This window comes from Suricata suricatta, chromosome 2 (assembly GCF_006229205.1).
Source record: "Suricata suricatta isolate VVHF042 chromosome 2, meerkat_22Aug2017_6uvM2_HiC, whole genome shotgun sequence".
NCBI lineage: Eukaryota > Metazoa > Chordata > Mammalia > Carnivora > Herpestidae > Suricata > Suricata suricatta.
This window is the reverse complement of record NC_043701.1, coordinates 169647354-169665887: the sequence shown is the minus strand read 5'-3', so window position 1 is coordinate 169665887 and position 18534 is coordinate 169647354. Positions and strand designations below refer to the sequence as shown.

The following is an 18534-nucleotide window of genomic DNA, read 5'->3' as shown; positions in this document are numbered from 1 at the left end:
CTGGGCCCGCGGAACCCGCTAGCCACTTGTCTTTGAGGCAAATTGGAGGAGGAGGGGGCTGTTACACGCTTATTACAAATTCAGACAAACAAAAGCCAGGCCACAGCAGCCCGCGGACACTCCGTCAGAAAGAAAGAAGTAAGTGTTATTAGGTCAGCAAGCCAGAAGCCAGCCCTCTGCCTTTCAAACACCAAAAGGGACACCTTTTAAATCTGTTTTTTTTTAAATGAAGTTCTAAGCAACAGAAATTTGACCAAAGAAGAGAGCAGACATTATACAGCTAAAAGGCCACAAATTCCTGTCTTGCTGTCACTAATTTCATGCCCATCAGAAGCTGAATAATTCAGAGTCCAATCTCCCCCATAGGTTTTTTTGTCCGTCCTCCCCAGGGAGATAAATTATGTCACAACAAACTCTCTCCCCCAACGCTCTTCAAAAAGTACCCTGGCCTGTCGATTCGGCCCACTCCCGACAGGAGAAACTGGGTTACTCTGGGGGGAAGGGGCGATGGGAAAGAAAGCAGGCCAAGGTATGCCACTTGGCAACTTGGCAAGAAGTGGCATAATGGTTTTGTCGGGGTGACCGACTGTCCCCGCTTGCCTAGGGTTGACAGGCTTCCCGGGACACCCCGTTGGGAACAGGAGTAACACCGTTACACCTTCCTCTGGCGCCAGCCACAGGGCTAACCCCCTCTCATGTAACCTCACAATAACCCGCCCAGCAGGCGAATCCTATTACTGAGCCCATTTTTCACAGATGGGAAAATGGAGGCACTGAGTAATTAAGTCATCTGCCCAATTTAAACTTTTCTGTGTTACGTAAAAGAAAAGAAATCAAATAATACTGGAATAAAGAGAAGTTTATGGGGGGAAATTCTGACCTGGAAAGTAGCTAATGAGGAAAAAAACACTTCCTGCCGCAGGAGATGAGAGGAGAGCAGGGGAATCAGGGGAAACACACAGAACAGGAAGATCAATCACACGTTGGTCTAGATGTTTCCAAAATAGTCCTTCGAGGCATTATGTAAGTAACACAGAAAGCGAGAGAAGAAACCCCAGGTGGGGGAGCGGGTGACAGCTGAGGATCCAGGACAAGAACAACGACAACGGCTCTGCGTCAACATGCCAGGGCTCCCGGGCCCCACGAGAGCCCCTCGACCTCCATGTTTTCGGGGAATGCCACGCCCAGGGCTCCGTGGGCCACCAGCCCGGGCCACTCCAGCCCGCCAGCAGCCACACTATCATGAGCTGCAAATGGAAACCACAAACCATGAACCAAAGCAGAAGTCAGACCCAAAGATAAAACCCCACTCCCACGGAAAAAGAAATGATAACAGAACCACTGAGGCTGAAATCAAAACCCTATCTGCTCTGCACGCGGCATGTGGTTTGTGCATGAACTTCGTCTGAGTCAGATGTTCGGTTCCCGCTGCACCTGAGTCGCAGGGGGGCTCCTTTCACTACGAGTCAAACCACGAGCCTGCGGAGGATCATCTTGGCCAAAACCCCAGGAAGGGTGGAAGGAGGAAACCCCAAGCAAACCTCAACTTATTGCTATTAAATATCAGTTGGGGACAGCAGGGGCACCCAACCCAATTTACAAAAGCAACTACTTGGTGCTTTGTCCTAAACTACCCTAAAGTCGGGGTGGGGGGCAATGATAAGCACACCTAAACCACCCTAAAGTCAGGAGGAGGGGGCGACAAACTGGCAAATCTCACCCAACTGCAGTGACTGAAGCAGATCACAGCTTTTTTTGGCGGGGAGGGGTGGGAGGGAAGCAGGGGTGGGGGGAGGCTCCTCTCCCAAGCAAAGAGGCCTTCCACATTACCGAAGCCTCTCTCTCGCTGCAGAATTCAAGCCCTGAGTGCCAATTCCTCAGAAACAAATGGCTTCACAAAGCAGGGCTTCTATGGGGAGACATCTGTCATCAGCTCTCACCATGATGAAAATGTGACAACAGTGACACGTTTTTTAAAAAACACAAAACCAAACGGGGCGCATAAAGCACGCTGGGAGTTTGGTAAACATGTCTTTTAGCTTAGAAGCATTTCCAAACCTTCCTCTAGATTCCACTTCAAGAAAAATGCAGGGGCGCCCAGCGGGCTCAGTTGGCTACACGCCCAACTTTGGCTCGGGTCAAGGTCTCATAGCTGGTGAGTTCAAGCCCCGCGTTAGACTCTGCGCTGACAGTATGCAGCCTGCCTGGGACCCTCTCTGCCTCTCTTCCACTATCTCTCCCTTTCTCTCTCTCCTCTCCCTCTCTTTCTCTCTCACAATAAATAAACTTTAAAGCACCTACCAAACCATATATATAAAAAAAAGAAGAAGAAGAATATCTGTATACCCTAGGTCAATATGTTTTTTAGGATTGACAGGGAAACTCTTGGCTTCTTCAGCAATGATAGAAATAAAATAAAATGAAATAAAAGCTAACTGGAGAAGAAGCAAATGAAGACGGGGGGAGGGAAAAGGGGAGGTTTGGTTCTGACTTTTAAGGATAAGAATCGAGTTCAGAGCTTTGTGAGTCCTGACACACTTCTGAATTGGGTCTTATGGATTCCATCACCAATAAAGCCCTTATCTAAAACTTGATACCACAGGGAAAATCTTTTTTTTTTTTTTAATTCTACAGAAAATATTTATTGTAAGCTAAAGCGTTGATACTATGTCACTATGTGAGTTCACTTTTTGATTTAGGTCATTTGCTATATATTTATTACCTCTTAGGAGCTAATCAAAAAGACAAAAATTCCTCTTTGCACACACTCCGTGCAAGATGTCGGCTCTGCTATGCCACCAGAATGTAACAGAAGCTTCATCAAGAAAGCACCCCTCCAGGGTCCTGAAAAGATGTATCTCTAGGTCATTCTACCCACAGACTAGACACCTTCTTTTCCCAGAAACCTGCTGATTCACTGCCTGCACGTGGCCTACACTCCACCCTTGAAAGCACATGGGACAGTTGCCTTCGAGCCGACTCTGAGAACCCAGGAGACGCAGAGTGCAAAAGATCTCCTTCCATCTTCCAGAGCAAAGATCTTCACATTCAGAAGCACATCTCCTTGTTTCTGCACAGTTCCGATTTAACTGCATTACTTCCTTGTTCTGAATTGGAGGTCGACCATCAGACAGGTCAAATTGAGGGCAAAATGTGCTGGTGGCTTTGGGGGGCAACAGTAGCTTCGACTGTCCCAAAGTGCCTCTTACCTAGATTCTACTGGTAAGCGAGATTGGAATATTCAAATTCTCAGAATTCAGTGTTGAACAATATAGCCTTAATTTTTTATTATCATCTCCTTACTGATTTTTCAACTGAGTCGAAAGGTGGAGAAAGCCAGGAAGTAAAATCCTAACACATCTGCCTCTAGGAGAGAAGATTTCTCTGGAATGTACACGTGATGTACATCACAACCCCATACAATGAACTGTACCCCAATTATAGGGACAAAAAACTCAGGGCTTTAACTTCCATTTACACCCAGTGTTCCCAATGGTTAGATTTATGGGCACTGGGGGCCAAAAGTGCATAACCATGAACTTCTTGGTGGTTCACTGCCAAGTTCCTCGTGTACTCCATGCTTTCAACAAGCCAAGTCTCCAAGTCCAGTCCACAAAAGAAAAGAGAGAATACTCAAACCAAAAGGATAAGAATTATACAACAACCCATTTAGGGGCTTTATCATCTCCTTCCAAAATAAAAGGAAGCTCAAGTCTTCTACAAACATCCTTGGCAAAAACCAACAATCTAGAAGCCATAATAAAAAGTAAAATCATAAATCTCCATATAAAATCATAAAATTCCTGGGAATGCAAACTCCTGGGTAAAACTGAGACACTAAGGTCCCTTCACATCCTGATGAGTTTGAGGTGTGGAAAATACCAGTACTTAGCCCTGAAAGTTAATTCTCTAAAAGTTCAATGTTTTTATTCTCCTCATCAGTATACATTAACCACCTACTACGTGCAAAGCTGGGTCACCACTCACTAGCCATTAAAAAAAAAAATTAACCAAAGCCTTCTAAACTCTCTTCCAAATATGCATAATATGCATATTTCAGAATAATAATCCTCTCTTAACTGCTTTCCAATAGAGAATCAAATGCCCCAAGATTATCAATTTAAATGTAACCTTCCCTCTTCTCTCTCTCTCTCTCTCTCTCTCTCTCTCTCTCTCTGTCTGTCTTTTCAATCATCATTAGGCAAAAATAAAAAGCATTTCCTAGGCCTCCGGTTACAAGGCTTGGAAAAACCCAGAAGCATACCCGGGAGGAAAACACAGAAGAGGAACCTCAAATTTCCTTTATATTTTGGACTGTCAATAGCATTTAGGGAAAACACCTCCTTCATTTCTGCTTCATATGTTTTCCTTATTGGTTCATTTACACAGTGCTGTTCTCCTAGCAGCACTGAGTACATCGTTTTGTCATTTCTGCCTTTCCCCGCCATTAGTGCAGGCTACTGAAACGACACCCCAGCTGGCTCCCCAGGGCGGCCGCCAGCCCAGGCGCATCCCTTTCCCCCAGGTGGTCCTGCCTTTGACTAATGTTCACCCACACTCATACATCATTCCCAAATTGGTCCAAATGAATTAAACACAGCTCTGCTTAACATTACGAGATTTAAATGGATTTTCTCTCTACAGGTCTGCCCCATAATTGGGTTTATCCATCTTGTTGAAGTACAGTTTACACTTGCTAACATCACGCCAATTCAAGCTACATTTTCTGCTCCAGTGACAGGAGCAAGGCAGATTTGTCATCGGATCATAACAGGTAATTCAAACAACAATTAGTTTGATGACGGCCCGTATGTCAATGTCTGCTCGCCAGCAGCCCGGCTCACACCCGATGTTCTCTGTTCCAAGATGAATTGTCTTCACGATTCTTCAATTTCAATCGTCAACAATGCTTACCGAATCAACTTAGAAACTATTGACACAAGATTCTCCCCCCTATAGGGCAGCCTCGCCAAAGCCCTGGTGAAAAGAATCCCCCCAGCCCTCCCCCAGGCTGGGCTGCCAGCACAAACACATCCATTCGCAAGTGCTGGACAATTTCTGACTCTCAACCGAAGCTATTTATTCTGGTGCCTCATCTCATCCTCAAAATTCTGGGAGGCACAAGGTTTGGGAACAAAAAGGAATGAATTTGCTTGTGTAGATGCACCCACCCACGAGTCGGGAAACACTTGTCTAAGTTTCTGACTTTGCCTGCAGGAATTAATCACCGTTGTCACAGCCCGAGAAAAAAATGTTATGATCCAATGGGAAACACTAATTTAAGGGAAAAAGAATGCTGATATTGCTTTTAAAAACCAACTAACCTCCAAGCATTCTGAAACTCAGAAGACAATCATAAAAATGTTTTATATACTTATACATACTTATTTTATATAATTGATATTATATAACATATCATATATATTAAAATACATAGAACAGTCCAACTACGGCCAACCATGATTCAAGTGATGCCACAGTCACTAACACAGGGTGCAAATTCACACAATGAAAGACGCCCGAGGTCACGCCATGAGATACCAGGGAAGGAATGTTAAGTTAACAAAGGGGTTGAAGGTCTATCTCAAATTATTTCATTGAGTACAAAAGATAAGAAATACTTATGTATATGTACTATATATGATATATGTTATTTACTCTTATATATACAATTTCCCATGATGTTATGCAGGGGCCGTTAAGAGAAAAATGTAAAGCCCCGCCTCTAATACACAGCCAGCCAACCCTCTTATGTCCCCTGTCCCCTTTCTGCCCTCAGTGTGTATTATTTAAACGCACTCCCACCCCTGGTTGTGCACCTACAATGTCCCAGGCGTTCCTGCAGGGTGCTCTAGGGATATGAAGATAAGGAAGCCACAATCTTGGAAGGGCTTATATTCTAGTCAAATGTTACAAGGCCCAAGCAGAATTTTAAAGTGACATAGGAGAAACGCACACTGCAAACAACAGTCATAAATCTTTGTTACCAGCAAAGATGGTCCAGGTTATCAAATTTATCATGTGTGATGTTTCTGACAGCAAATGAAAAATACACTATGCATGTCAGTAGAAGGCTCATTCTAAATCTGCAAACAGGTACCTCACGTAGTTCTCAGCAGGAAAGAATAGCAACTTGCATTTCTCAAGGGCTCTTCTGTATGCCATTGTCCAGCCCACTTCATTACCCGCCTTATATCTCATTTAATCTCCCAACAACCTTCTGCAAACAGGTACTACCATTATCCCCATTTCACAGGTCAGGAAACTGAGGGTTGGCCAAACTGCAACCTAAACCCAGGTTATGGAACTCCAGAAGCAGGAGCTGAACCCACCTACCTCCTCTGGTACCTGGTCCCTTTCAAATGCAAAGAAACTGCTACTATAGCCTCAAGGGCAAGGTCTACAGACAGTTTTGTTAGCTGCTAGTGGTACGAAGACTTTAGAGGTCAGGGACGACGCTAAACACATATCCTACAAAGCACATGACAGTCGCAGGCGAGACAAAAATTTTCCAGCCCAAGTAGTCAACGGTGCTGTGGTAGAGGCACCACACTCATTCACCCCCTCTCCGGACCAAAGACACACCCATTCCCTGTCCGAGCCTCAGTCGATGGCGAATCCGGTATAACCAAGTGTTTTTCCAGACACATTCCTTAAAAAACTGAAGTTCTGTGAAGATACTTCAAAGAGTATGCTTGATTCTAATGTTCCTTTTGAGAACATGTTCTAGACATAGAAACATACACATACTTGCTTTTAAGCTTTATATTTTTTAATTTCAATGTACTACTCATTACATCTTAAACACACTGCCAGCCATGCAGGGGTTTTGGTAGAATCTTCAAGAATAATGGTCTGCTGCCATTATCTGTTTAATTGAAGAATGTGCTGAGATTTCAAGGTAAACCGTTAAAAAAAAAATCTGCAACCATGTATCTGTTCCATCAGGACTTGATACCATGCCACCAAACCGAATTCCAAAGACAAATTAAGTGCTAAGCTTGATAAGCCTGCATATGTCGGCCACAACCCACTTAGAAATTTCTGTCCTTAGCTAAACAGCCCCAGGATTCTCAGGGACTTTATCAAATGTAGGAATTATAAAGTGCAACCTCTAAAACAGAGTTACTAAGAACATAAGACCAGCTGACTGCCACAGATCAGACGTCTATACTGCCTGCTATGGCCCCTAAAAGCCACATACATGGTGGCTGGAACAGCTACATCCATCCTTCCTGGTTGTCCTAGCCGAGGACTGCCAGGCAATCTCTCTGCATCCTCACCAGCGCCTCCCCCCCCCCCCCCCCCCCCCCCCCCCCCCCCCCCCCCCCCCCCCCCCGCCAGCCCAAAGCCCGCAGGCTGGGTCCCAAGTGCCATAACGTGGTGGAGAAAGAACAGATACAAAGATCTTAACTTCTACAAACACAATGATACAATTAGAAGAGACAGAAGTTAAAAACAAAGATAGAAGTAAAAGCCTTAAAAGAAGATTGTTTTCGTTTATCTAGCCAACTTAATACAATTGCTGTTGGTTTGAACAAGATAGTAACTTCTTGAAAGACAGACACAGAGCCAAGCTGGGCCCCTGGATTCTCCTCTTGGCCCTGTTTCTACCGTGATTGGGGAACCAATCACTTCTCTACACCTGTTTCCTTGCCTTTCAAAAGGGACCACATGGAGGCTGGCTCGTTCCATCAGTAGAGCAAGCAACTTTTGATATCGGGGTTGTAAGTTCAAGCCCCATGTTGGGCGTAGAGATTACTAAATAAAATCTTTAAAGGGCGCCTGGGTGGCTCAGTTGGTTGAGTACCCGACTCCTGATTTTGGCTTAGGTCATGATCCCCAGGTCATGGATGGAGCCCCACGTTGGGCTCCATGTTGAGATTCTGATGCTTGGGATTCTCTCTCCATCTGCCCCTCTCCCCAGCTCGTGCATGCTCTCTTTCTCTCTCAAATAAAAAAATAAAAATCTTTGGAGTGGGGGGGGGGGCAGGAGGCAGGCTCTACCTTTGCTCCACTCCCCCGTGCTTGGGGCCCAGCAACACCATTAACCCGGGGAGTGTGTCAGAAATGCAGAATGTCAGGCCCTGCCCTGAATCCACATGTGCATCTCAGTTTGACATGGGAACTTGAACAGAGCTGGACAGTTTCAGGGTCCCCCTGACAGACGACAGCAGACTGCCGCCTTCTCTCACGGTTACTAACTCAGAAGACAATGACCATCACTGACGGCCCGTTAAAGAAACATTCTCCAGACAGAGCCCTCTCCCATGGAACAGGCATCCTTTAGAACCCTGAGCCTTTTCTCCCCCAAGGAAACCGAGTCAAGCTAAAATAGGCAAGCAAACAAGACTTGACGGCAGTTTTTCTGTAACAAGACTATACACCATGTTTAATCCAAAAAGTAGGTAAGGGGTACCAATTCCAGAATCCCTAGAACGGAGCTCCTTAACCCTGTGTGCACATTAATGTCGCCTGAAAGGGTCCTGCCTTGAGCATCTGACTCTTGATTTTGGCTCAGGTCATGATCTTAGTGCTTGAGCCCCACGTGGGTTCTGTGCTGACAGCTCAGAGCCTGGAGCCTGCTTGGGATTCTCTCTCTTCCTCTTTCTCTGCCCCTCCCCTGCCAGTGCCCTCTCTCCTTCTCTCTCTCTCAGAATAAATAAATGAACTATGAATGAATGAATGAATGAATGATAAAATCACCTTTTCTGAAGCAGGGATACCCAGGCCCGGCCCCCTAATGATCCCAACCCAGGTGGGCTGCGGGAGAGCCTGGGCCTAAGCGCCATTCACACCGCTTCCCCGGGAGCTGTGACACATAGCCAGAGATGGGAAACAACACCCTCATCCAGTGGCTCTCAATGTGCCATCGCCAGAGAGGCGGCATCAACATTACCCAAAAACCCATGAAAGCTGTGACGTCTGGGCCCCCCTCAGACCCACAGAACCTAACACCAGGGGGCAGGGCCACAGCCTGCATCTAACGAACCCCTCAGGTGACGCCTGCTCATGTCTGTGAGACGCAGACCTGGTCCTAATGAATGGGAATCTTCAAGGAGTAGAACCCAGGATTCTGTATTTTTGAGCAGTTCCCTTTGTACACGTCCAGAGAGCTGGTCGGGGGGCACTGAGTGAGGAAACCCCAGGCCCCTGAGCATTACTTTCCGCAGACAGCAGTTAGCATAATGCTGGGTAGTACCATCTCTCTCCAGGCTGACTGCCGGGGTTTGAATCCTAATTCCTTGATCATGGGCAAAATGTCTCTGGTATCCGAGTCTCTGCGTCCTCATTCACAAAATGGAGACATAATGATGATAATAAGGGTAACTACATCTTCCGGGTTCCCCTCTGCGTTGTTATGAAGAATCAATAAATAATTCATACACAGCACTTAACACCAGCCCCAATGCTTCGCAAGAATTGAATAAGCATAAGTGCTACTATTATCAGCTGTTGTTATTGCCTTTGACCCCTAAGACCAAGCACATTACGGTCCAGGCTACTTTTTCATAAACAAAAAACGCCTCTTTTTGAGGCTTGCAAAAGTATCTGGCTCTCTCCACAGAACCACGTAGAAGGAAAGGCCTCGAAAGCTCATCAGAACCCACAGGCAAACGCTAGCTTCTCACTCAAAATGAGAAAAAGTTATCCCCATGGTGTACTTGGCCAGCCCTCAAGTACACAAGTGGGCACTGAGCAGCCAATAAATGATCAACTGATTGATTTCAGAAGACTCTAGGGCAGCAATGCTCAAACTTCATAAGACTGAAAATGAGAACCCTGCTTCAAAATGCAGCTCCCAGACAGTACCTAAAACCTGCTCAATCAGACCAAGGGAAACGGGGTGCTTAGAAACCAGCATGTAAAACATCTCTAGCATTTAAGCTTCATGAGAAGAAGGAGGCTTTGTCCGTTCTGTCCGCTGATGGAGTCTGCGGGGGGCTGGCACACAGCAGTTACACAAGAAATACTCCTGAATGAAGGAATGAGCATTCTGAGGTATGGACTTCAACCAGACAATCAGGCGAACACTCCCCACCACCACTAGAGAATGAACCCTTCTGAAGGAACTGAATGACCAACGACTCTGGTGGAACAACATGGATCTCTGTCATGGCCCCATCCACACCAAGGACAGGCGCACACACTGCACCCTTTGTGGAAAGGGGACATGAAATCTCCCAGCCAGGTGTGGCCGGTGGGACTGAGGAAAAACGGAGGAAGTGACTATACCAAGAACGAAAGTTGTTTCTGGAAGTCCCAGCACTTAGGCAAGATCTGCTCCTGAAGCAAGAAAGCAAATCCTCACGAGAACTGAAAGGGCCACAGAACACGTGGCAAGAGGAAGGACCCAGAACACAGAGCCCACCATCAGACACAGGACTTGGGTTAGCCCTCGAGAACATCCTGGCCAAATCCACTGGTACCAACCTCTGGCCATTTCTATCACAAAGGCCAAGGGTCTACCTGGGCAAGAGATGGGCCATGCTCACCCACCCCTGGAATCTTAATTTTAAGACATGGACAAGGGGCGCCCAGGTGGCTCAGTCAGTTAAGCGGCCGACTTCAGCTCAGGTCATGATCTCACAGTTTGTGGGTTCAAGCCCCACATTGGGCTCTGTGCTGACAGCTCAGAGCCTGGAGCCTGTCTTCAGATTCTGTATCTCCCTCCCTCCCCCCCCCCTCTCTCTCTCTCTCTGCCCCTCCCCTGATCACACTGTCTCTCTATGTCTCTCAAAAAAACTAATAAAATGTTTAAAAAAATTTAAAAAAAAAAGACAAGGACAAGACCAAGCACCAAGTTCACCTCCAGGAATAAGGGGCCGATACGGGACCAGGACCCTCTCCAGCTTCTACCCTTCCCTCCTTGACTCCAGAAAGCACACAGGCCCTGGAGGAGGGTCCTTGGGGCCTTACGGAGTCATGGTGGACGCGTTCGAAGACCAAGCGGAAGGAATATGCTTTGGTAAAGCTCAGATGGGAACTCGCAAGCCTGAGGACAGGAGGCAAAGTAACACCCAGTGCAAACTCTCCACTGCTCAGCTGTGTAAACAAATAAAATGGTCCATTTCTTCTGGAGCCTCTCCTCGTTGTCTTTGCACACACACAAGCATGTGCATACACACACACACACACCACACATACACACCACTTCACATCTTCAAAGAAAAACAACCAAGAAAGGTCCACACAGTTTGTTTTTGCTGTGTGTGGAGTTATTTTTTCCTAAATCACATCTGACTTGGTGTGAAAACATCAACCTTTGGCCAAAATACTCTTAAAACAAAGGCTTAATTGGTTCTGAAGTAGCCCTTCTGAAAACCAAGGGAAATCTCTTCTGTGAGTCTTGACATTGATTACAACACTGCTCTTGGGGCTGGAATAATGACAGGGGGGCGGGGGGGAGTCCAGGAAGAGCTATCTTGAGGGAGGCAACAGGGATGCCTACGCATTCATCCACCATCACCTGCAGGTCTGGCCCCACCTCCACGTTCAGCCTGCAAAATCTTCCCAGGTTAAAAGAGACAGTGGAAGGAGTTCCTAGGAACTGGGATCAAATGGCTTTTTGAAGGCAAACTGACCTCTGACCACATCTAGCTCATTTTACTGCTCCCCTAAGTATCACTCACACACCTACAACCACTGAGCCCATGCATTTCAGGAACGACACTTGAAATCGAGTGTTCAAATCGCTCTCAAAAGATCAATGCAAAGCTAAACACACGTATTACCCTGTATCTGTCCAAGGCCACTCTTGGATATGAAGAACAGGAACGGACACACATATTCTTCCAAAAGATGTGGGTAAGAATGTTACTGGAACCTTATTCATAGTAACAGAAAACTGGAGGCAATCCAAAACTCCAGTAACACAGAAAGGATGTGAACAACGTGTCATAGTTCTGCGGAGAATACTAATGGCACTAAACAAGAGCAGACTACTGCCACACACAGTAACAGGAATAAAACTCAGATATAATGCTGAGTGGGGTCAGACATGAGACAATCCGTTCTTTACAATCCCATTCCTATGAAGCTAAAAACAGGCAAAACTAACCATGGCAATAGGTAAATTTATTCCATGTGAGAATTGGCAGAGGGGAGAGGGGTTGGAGTGGATAGGGATTTTCAGGGTGGGGGTTGGGAGGCAGATGACTGAACAGTGAGGGGCACATGTAAGACCAAGACCTCAGGCAGGGGAGGGGTTGGTAATATTCTCTCAGGGGCCAACAAACTACAGTCTATAGGCCAAATCCAGCCACTGTCAGTTTTTATAAATAAAGTTGTATTGAGACAAGGCCACATCTATTCTTTTAGGTATTATTTTTAGCTTCTTTTGCACCACAATGGCGGCACTGAGTAGCTGCCACAGAGATTATATGGCCTGCGAAGACTAAAATATGTACTATTTAGCCCTTTACAGAAAAAGCGTTCCAACTCCATTCTATGTATTGGTCAGGGTGATGGCTTTGTGGATGTTCACATGTGTAAAAGCTGGTCCACTTCTCCACTAAAGACATAGTTATGTCATACTTCAATAAAATTTTAAAAAGTCAGTAGAACTAAATAACTACGTCTTTCTTTAAAAAGGCCTGTTAGTTGCCATTCCAGTTATGTGAGTTAACCATGTAAGGAGAATACGGCCATTTGTGTGACTCTGGTCTGTCTTTCAACACCGAGACGAGTTGGGAGGTCGTCAAAAGTGGGGAAGACCCCAAGGCAGCAGTTGATACCCCATCCAAACCTTTCCCCAAGAACATGACATGGCCATAGAATCAGTTGGAGGCCATTCAGGTAAACAGTGAACTTGGCCAAGTCCTGAGATTACGGGAGGGCTGGGAAGGGAACGGGGTATGGAACTCACGGGTTGCAAGGTGTCACGCTCCTGGAGGTTATTTTGGGATACAGCTTACGAAAGCAACATGCTCAGCTCATATTGAAATACAGTATTTATTAAGGTGAAGCAGTTCTATGTTCTCAGGAAAAGAAAATTCTGCCCCAACAATCACATCGCATTTAAGCCTCACATCAGAGAATGCCGCAAAGGGAAAATGTTGGCCGTACTGCCCCCCAGAGCAGTACTGTCCTATCTCCTTCCCCGACACCCCATGCACTGGGAATAATTTTATTGTGTCTGAGGTTTCCCCTGGGCTCCCTTGGCTTCTTTTGTGTTGTTTTTTTTGTTTGTTTGGTTGGGTGTTTTGGTTTTTTTTGTTGTGTTTTTTTTGTTTGTTTGTTTGTTTGTTTGTTTTTTGCTATTTCTCCTTTGATGATCAAACTAAAATTACAGCTTGATGCCATTTGGCTTGGCCTCATCCTGGTCTAGCAGAGACTGGGAAAGAATGAACTCTGAAAGCATGCCGGTGCTGCGTCTCTAATAAAATGTCTCTCTGTTTGCCCACATGGGCATCAAGCCTTAGCAAACAGAAGCAGGGGAAAACAATGCTACCTGTTCATGGAGGAATACTAATGGTTTCAGTCCTCCAAACAATGAGGTCTGTAATTCACTCCACCTTCCTCCTGAGAAAGAGCTTCACATGGCCTGCACCGTGCCAGGTGGTTTGGAGAAAGACGAACTGCTGGGTCTCACAAGGGACGCTTCAGCGACGGGTGTAAAGACACAACAGCTGGTCTGGTCTCGGCTGGTCTCCCAGTGACATGGCCCCAGCCAGCCTTTCCACACCAAGATAGGGATCACTATGCTATTCAACCTCCCCAATTCCCACACCCCGGGCAACGGGATTTTCCAGCACTCCACCAGATGCAGTAGGCCTCAGGACATTTGTCTGTTCCTCTATCCATTCATCAAGACCTAGGGTTTGGGCTTGTTCCCTGTCCTAGCCCTGAGGCTAAACCAGTTTCTGGGGGGCCAAGATGCACTATGCCACTCATCAGAAGGCAGAGGGGTCCACCAGGGAGTGTGACAGCGAGAACGGGTATGGCGTCTAGCTAGAGACATCAGTCTGGAAAGTACTTGGGGATGGAGGGGCGTAAAACCAAGGTCACATCTTCCCCTAAAATACAGAGAGATCATTAGCACACAGCAGCAGTAAACAAAGTATTCTTAATTTTTAAAATAAGTTACTGCTGCCGTGAAACAAGCACAAAACCATTAGAGATCCATCAGATAAAAATGTCTCCAGGACCATATTTTTCCCTGGTGGAAGAATCCCCTGGTGGGGCACATGGCTGTCTGAAAGTCAGACTTGAAACAGGAGAGCTACGATGATGCGCTATGGCTGCAGACTGGTGAGACCACACACATCACACAAGTTCTCTGCAAAGGAAGCAACAGAAGGATGCAACGGAACAACACAAATTATTTAACCAACCGATATCCACTTTCACGAAGAGCAGACCCAGCACCAGACTTTACCATCACTACAACAGGTTTCAGAAGCCTCTCTTGAAAGGGTTAAGCCAGAACGTTCCAGAAGTTTTGGTACCATTAGTTACACCATGAGTAACATCCACCCTGGCAGAGCCAGGCAAAGGCAGACAGACGAAAATCGTATTAGTCTGCTCTCCCTCCACTACTGCATTCTGCTGGCATTGGTTCAGCTCCGAGTCTATATTAGTCGGTGATTTGTTTAGCCTTTGGATTGAAGAGAATGGAAGTACTACGTGAGCAGGAAACAGGACACTCATCAGAAGCTGGGATATGTCACCTCTCCCTCCCAGCACTTTTAATGATAAGAGAAATCAACATTTCTGGACAATCAGGTCAAAAGTGATATTCTTAGCACCACTTAACATGATTTGGATCCCCCGGAAACAACTCTCTGGCTGCCGTAGCCTCCTCTCCCTCCCCCGCCCCCACCATTCCTTCCAAGGTCTGCCACCTCATTTTACTCCCAATTGAAGATTCTTCCTTAAGCCAAGAACAAAAGCCAAGCCAGGGTCTGTGTGCCCATTATGCCTCATCAAGAAACTAAACAAAAAACACAGACTCCTCTTTCTCTCCACAGTCTTTAAATCCTTTTGGCAGCATTTCTACTCATGTTTCTTTGCTTCCCACCTCCCCGAATTAATCAACTACCACCAGCACCATCATCACCAGCACCATCATTACCATCACCACCATCGTCACCACCACCATTATCATCACCACCATCATCAACACCATCATCATCACCATCATCACCATCATCATCACCGTCATCATCATCATCATCGAGATGAGGGGAAGGGGCAGAGAATAAAAGACACAAGAGACCTACATATTGACAATCCAAGCTTCAGGATCTCTTGCATTTCCTACCTGAATTGCAATCTGGTGTTCAATCGTTTTGTACGCAGAGTAATGTGTGCTCCCGGACTGAAAATGGAGCTGTAGAAAGAAACCAAATCAAAGCGTTCTGCTTATGTCACAAACTACAAGAAAACATCTTAAGCAGTTTATGAATAGCAGACAAACCTTCCTAGATTGAACTGCAGCCTTGGCATTCAATCGAGACCTGTGTATTTTTATTTGTTGCTATGGATAAGATAATCATAATAATCTAAAGTTTAAAAAAAAAAAGAAGCATCTATTCAAGAAGCAAAAAGGGAGGGGGGAGGGGGCCAAGAGTGAGAATCAATGACATGAAAAGGAAAGACGGATGCCCATTAAAACATAAAGGAAGCCAGTGTGCTGGGCAGGATGCCGCAGAAAAATTAACTGTGTGCAGCAAAAAGTCATAAGAATTGCGACATGTCGGCGTGAGGATAGGCAGTGAGTGAGAAAGGGGTCTGAGAAACCACAAGACTGCAACAGGTACAAGACCCCCACCGTTCTGACAGCTGGGCTCTTGCTCCTAAACCCAATTCTATGTTGGGGAAAACAAATGTGTCGGACAGAATTCAGGGGCCACCGAAGCCTTATACATTCCTCAGCGATGACTAAGCTATCTGTCCCAGAACATCTCTACAGCCTGCACTCTAGGAATCCACACTTCCCCATAGAAGGGGCCAACCATTGCCAAAGAGCCACCAAGTTTTCTAAGGACGGCCTGTTCGCTGGCCCCTGGGTGAATGTTCGTCCCTGGCTCTCTCACACTCTCAGTGATGGGGCAAGGGTTGAGTCATGAAGTCTCTCTCGGCCCTTTCCCTCGGAAGCCCTACAGAGCCCCCGGCAAAGTGGGTGTCCCCAAACAGAAAGGAATATAAAGATTCCTCACCAAACTTCTCCTTTTCCCAAATAACGCTGGTTAGTAGTGGGATCCTCCCGACTGGGAAAACAAACGCCATCTGATTTTATTTTATAAACAATACACCAATCACTAAGGGATCTCGACAAAATCTGGAAATGCATTTTAGTTTGCAACATATGAACAAATGAGGAGGCAGGAGACGGTCCCGCTGCTCATTCCTCTCACAGCAAAAGGCAGCAGAGGTTTGGGATTCCAACCATTACTGTTACTGCTACTATACTACTCCTGTTAGCAGAACACTTCTATAGTACTAGAACAAAGTGTAAGCTAGCTTGCCAGTGAGTTTTAGATCCACTGATTTTGTCTACACAGTTCAGGACTGTTCAAGATCAGTCCACCCAGGTTTGGGGAGAGGAAGACAAAATGAAAGAAAAAGAAAAAAGAAATTCACAGAAGAACTTTTGAACCAACACAACACAGAAGTGATCAAATTTTTAAAACAGTCTAAATTTATACTGCTCATAAGGCTCTAAGTCCCCATTTCAGCATCCAATGGGTACTTGAGACCATTTTAACTGCTACAAAGAAACAATAAAAAAACACTGCCTGTATCTATCTAGTGAAAGGCTGCTTGTCCCAAAACATAATACTCATCAAGGTTAAAAGGGGCCACAATAAAGATGAGGCCAGGATTGAGTATGTGTGTATTCCTTTACCTGTCAAAGCACAGCTATGCGCCACCCTTGCTAAAACAACTGACAACACGCCCGACCCCCAGACAGCACCCCCTCCCTCTGAAGCAGAAAAAGGAAGATGCATTTGCACCCTTGGCGCCCCACCCTTCCCGCGAAAACTGCCAGTCGGTAAACGAAGATTTGCTCTAATTTCTGTGACAATTCCACATCATCTTAAAACCAACTTTTGTGCTAGGGACAGCTTTCTCTGCGGGGTTGGAATTCTTGGCTGGAGAGCAGCTCAGGTCTGAGAGGTGTAGGGGGCGGGGTTTTGCTTCTAAGTCGAGAGGCAAAAGTAACAACTCATCCCCCTTTCCAGGGTTCTATTCTCTTTTCCAACTGCCCGATTCAGAGCTTAATAGAAACTTGTCCAAGCTTTTCTTCCCACAAAGCCTGGGGAGCCCTAGGCAATCTGAGCTCCGGGTAACCACAGGAATCTTAGATTGTCAATTAAAATTGAATGGACACCTGATAACTAAGTATATGTCGTGGAAACAATTTCATATAATCACAGGCTTGTGAAGAAATTAATGAAACTGTGGCTAATCCAAATTCAATTTTCAGTTGTCCGGTTCCATTCTTAATCCTTGCATCCAATCACCACCCAAACAACACAATCCCAGAAGAGAACGTGGCAATTAAAACAGTAAAAATGCAACTGCAAGGTCCTTAGGAATCTAGTGGTTCAAAGTTAATTTCTCTCTCTCTCTCTGTCTCTCTCTCTCTCTCTCACACACACACACACACACACACACACACACACACACACACACACACACAAACACACAACCAGTCTAACACCCCCCAAGCAATGTAACTTCCCTCCTCAGGTGTCCAGAGTCGCCCCCAGCTCATAAACACGCACAGCACAAGCTCCAATCGGATCTTTCCTTCCAGCCAGTAACCACTGTGTCGGAGAACTCTCCAGCTGCACATCCCCCAGCTACAGTGACACAGACTTGCAGTTTTCTTGCTGCTCCTTTGGGTTTCCACCCCCTCTTCTTCCAAATGCTATTTTCTTAAACATAACACTTTAAACTGCTTTTTGCTTCCCCATAAAATACAAAGATGCCTAGTTCCTTAGGGTCCAGTTTTTTAAGACAAAGACAAAAATACAAGGACCCAGTAAAAACTTGGCTTTCTAGACTGGAACAAGAATTTATTTATCGCTCTGTTAAAAAAAAAAAATCTATTAAGGAAATAAAGTACAAGACACTGTGACCTTCTCTGTTTCGAAAAGAAGAGGGGAGGTTCAGAGATCCGGCACCAGCCAGCCATCTAAGGCCCATCGGAGCTTAGTAACCTCTAGCCCTGGGCTGCCCTGCTCCAGGTCACCTGCAGCACCCTGCATTGTCACTTCCTCCGCCAGCAGGTGTTACACCTCCAACACGCTACGCGTCCTCAACATGGCGCCTCCCTGGGGTACCCTGGGGCTTCACCAAATGAGAACTCCAGGGTCCCTTTCATTTAATTCCTTCCCATGAAACTCTCAACAAAATAAACCTTCCCTTCCTGTGTGCTTGTTTACAATGGCCAAGCCCCCCCCCCCATTCTAACACCCCCAGATGATCTGGCCCTCACTTGTCCAGAGAAAGAACCATAAAGAGGGGGCTGGGCTCGGCACAGGCTTGCACAACTCCCCCCACAATTAAAAAACCAACAAT

At 46.0% G+C, this 18534-nt stretch overlaps 1 protein-coding gene across 3 annotated transcripts in view; it reads right to left on the bottom strand.

Annotated features, from left to right (window-relative positions):
- TCF7L2 (transcription factor 7 like 2) overlaps nt 1-15395 on the bottom strand; it is a 186106-nt gene extending 170711 nt beyond the window's left edge. Inside the window, exon 1 of one of the 3 annotated variants that reach the window (XM_029932600.1) lies at nt 15266-15395. The gene's annotated coding sequence lies outside the window, so the exon portion shown is untranslated. The remainder of the gene's footprint in view (nt 1-15265) is intronic. The other 2 variants (XM_029932598.1, XM_029932599.1) reach the window with 2 other exon arrangements.
- Between the last annotated feature and the right edge of the window lie 3139 nt (nt 15396-18534).